This window comes from Alosa sapidissima, chromosome 8 (assembly GCF_018492685.1).
Source record: "Alosa sapidissima isolate fAloSap1 chromosome 8, fAloSap1.pri, whole genome shotgun sequence".
NCBI lineage: Eukaryota > Metazoa > Chordata > Actinopteri > Clupeiformes > Clupeidae > Alosa > Alosa sapidissima.
The window spans coordinates 18,403,618-18,407,093 of record NC_055964.1 but is presented as its reverse complement, the minus strand read 5'-3'; the positions used below and the strand labels follow the sequence as shown (position 1 = coordinate 18,407,093).

The 3,476-nt window shown below is 48.7% G+C and overlaps 1 non-coding gene across 1 annotated transcript; it reads right to left on the bottom strand.

The window, feature by feature from the left end:
- Positions 1 to 499: 499 nt before the first annotated feature.
- On the bottom strand, positions 500 to 573 carry trnat-agu. The gene has a single exon. It is a non-coding gene; the product is annotated as a tRNA-Thr (tRNA).
- Positions 574 to 3,476: the final 2,903 nt, after the last annotated feature.

Sequence of the window (3,476 nt, the reverse complement as noted above, 5' to 3'; positions counted from 1 at the left end):
GACACAAAAACACATAAACCATCATTCAGATGCATATGAGTAAAGCAACTGTATGAACTGAAACTAAGCAACACGGTTTCCCAAAACCATAGTTCCAACAAACGTTCACAAACACTATTGTAAATAAGTAGTTCAAACTTCAGCTCTTGACCAGTGGTTGAATCATAGCTCCAGGGTTCATCACGTCCTATGCCAGTTAGTTGTGTTCAGATGAATGATTATAAATGCATTCAGGTTGCTGGTTGACAACACTGCTAACCACCATACAACCCTATTTATAATTGCCTTAAGAAAGCACACCCACAAGACTAACCCCTTGCAGAGACGTGCATGCAGGTGAATTCACACACCTGCAGATAATGATACAAGAGACACACCTCTGCTAAATCCGCTAGTCTCTGTAGTCGTACGGGAAACTCCAGTCCTGGCCAGTCCACAGCAACAATATTGCCCACTGCAAGAGGATTTTAGGTAGGACACAATAAGTTATTATCCTGGCAGGCACCGCTGGGATTCGAACCCAGGATCTCCTGTTTACTAGACAGGCGCTTTAACCAACTAAGCCACGGCGCCACATGATCTACAAGCCATATGCAACTCGATATGTTACAGACATAACCACTTGTAGGAGAAATACTGTAAGAGGACACACACACACACACACACACACACATTGCGCATTACCCATGGAAATACAAACACATACATACTTTATATACAAATGTTCAGTGATCCACATATTGCTGCACATACACACATAGAGCATTTACATGCTCTGAAAGGCTCAAGTGTGTTGTTAGTGTAAGCAGATGCAACGTGTGAATAACTCTGTAACTCTGTGCTGCCACTACCCACTATCCTATCATGATCAACAAGTGCAGTGTGTGTGGGGGGGGGGTAGTGAAAGAGAGATAGCAACCAATGCTTGGTCTCTTTATGACTGTTTACCATGCTGACTCTCTCTCTAGCACACACACACACACACACACACACATGGGAGTTGTAAAAAGGCGAGGCTTCAGTTACAAAAACACAAATAGCTCACTATTCATAACACTAATGAGATCTGCCAAGGCAGCAGGAGCCCAGGGCTTGAAATACACACAACCTACCCTGTCTGTCTCTCTCTCTTACACACAAACACACAGCACCTTCCCTGTCTGTCTCTCTCTCTCTTACACACAAACACACAGCACCTTCCCTGTCTGTCTCTCTCTCTTACACACAAACACACAGCACCTACTGTCTCTCTCCCTCTTACACACAAAACACACAGCACCTCCCCCCTCTCTCTCTCTCTCTCTCTCTCTCTCTCTCTTACTTACACACAAACACACAGCATCTACCCTGTTTGTCTCTCTCTCTTACACACAAACACACAGCACCTACCCTATCTCTCTCTCTCACACAAACACACACACATACACACTGCACCTCCCCTGTCTCTCTCTCTCTCTCACACACATACACAGCACCTCCTCACTACTCCTTTTCTCCCCTCAACTCCCTTCTCTTGTAGTCTACTTCCCTCTCTTCCCCCTTTCTCTTCTCTTGCCGTCTCTTCTCTTCTTGTCATTTACTCTCCCCTTCTGTATTCTTTGCCTCTGATCTCCCCTTAACCAGGCGTCAGAAGGCAGGAAATACAGTACCATGTATTTGGTTCTACTTGTGCACCTAAAGCAGGAGATTTCACTGATTATTCCCATCTCAGGTTTTTTCTTTCCTTTTCTTTTTCTTTTTTCTTTCCCTCCTGCCCCCCCCCCTCTCTCTATCCTCCTGTTCCATCTGTAGCATTCCTTCAATCTGATCTTTTGCCCTATCCTCTTGTGTCTCTCATCTCCTCTTCAGGTCGTGGCATTAATACTCTCTCTCTCTCTCTCTCTCTCTCTCTCTCTCTCTCTCTCTCTCTCTCTCTCTCTCTCTATCTCTCTCTGCCCTCTGCTCTCGTGTCTCTCATCTCCTCTTCAGGTCGTGGCATTAATACTCTCTCTCTCTCTCTCTCTCTCTCTCTCTCTCTCTCTCTCTCTCTCTCTCTCTCTCTATCTCTCTCTGCCCTCTGCTCTCGTGTCTCTCATCTCCTCTTCAGGTCGTGGCATTAATACTCTCTCTCTCTCTCTCTCTCTCTCTCTATCTCTCTCTCTCTCTCTCTCTATCTCTCTCTCTCTATCTCTCTCTCTCTATCTCTCTCCCTCTCTCTCTCTCTCTGCCCTCTGCTCTTGTGTCTCTCCTCTCCTCTTCAGGTCGTGGCATTAATACTCTCTCTCTCTCTCTCTCTCTCTCTCTCTATCTCTCTCTCTCTCTCTCTCTCTCTCTCTATCTCTCTCCCTCTCTCTCTGCCCTCTGCTCTCGTGTCTCTCATCTCCTCTTCAGGTCGTGGCATTAATACTCTCTCTCTCTCTCTCTCTATCTCTCTCCCTCTCTCTCTGCCCTCTGCTCTTGTGTCTCTCCTCTCCTCTTCAGGTCATGTCCCATCTGTACTTTCCACTCTGTTTACGTCCTCATCCATCTTCATAAGTCGTCTCCACTCTAACCTCCCGTCTCATGTCCAGTCTTAAAGCAGACCTCTGCTCCTGCGCTGTCCTGCTCCCGACGCGATAACATTTCATTTCCTGTCCAGCGGCCAACGCCACTTTCTCAATCTCAACACATTACAAAACTGACGAGAGAAAAACACAAAAACGTTATACTGTAATTGCAGCCCGCGGCTGGGAATCCTGCAACAGGCCCTTTGTTAAGTGCACCTGAAGTGCAGTGCGGTTGGGAGAGGTAGGATGTTTTTAGTGGAACGGCGTGAACGCTCACGCCGTTCCCACACCACTTTAGGGATCAGGAGGGGCTCTCTAATTACAGGAAGGAAGTGTCAATCACTCCGAAGCGTACCTGCCGACCAAGCTGGCGTCCAATCCATTCTGAATGGTCCACGTGCTTGTCTGTTTATTATTCCTCGCTGTACCTCTGGCTGGATGTGGAATTGAAAACGAGATCACTGGAATCCCTCGCAGCTGGCTAGGGGGGCTTTGAAGTGCTCCCGGGGTAATTAACCTTTGGTTGGGAGCATGGAGGGGCCAGCCGAAGGGTGGGGCGGGGCAGGGGAGCAGGGGATGGGGGAGCAGGGGGGTGTGTGTGTGGGGAAGGGAGGTGTATAGGCATGAGGAGTGTTTGATGTGGTTTGGGGAGAGTTTGCGCTGCTATTCCGTGACCTATCCGGGCCTTGACAACCAACTCCTGACATGTCGGAGCAGTGCGGCTCATGGTAGAGCGACGTGTGTCCCCGGGAACTCCTGCCACTCCCCTGTGGAACTGTCGCAACGTGCAGCTGCCAAAAACAGCAACCCCACCACACTGTACCGCACCACATTGGACCCCACCTCAGAGCAACCGACACCTGGCTTCATGCTCCCCTTCCCCCCTCTACCTAATGAGGCTCATCCCTTGTTCTGTCAGAGAAGGGCCAACATGGACCCACTCACCCCACA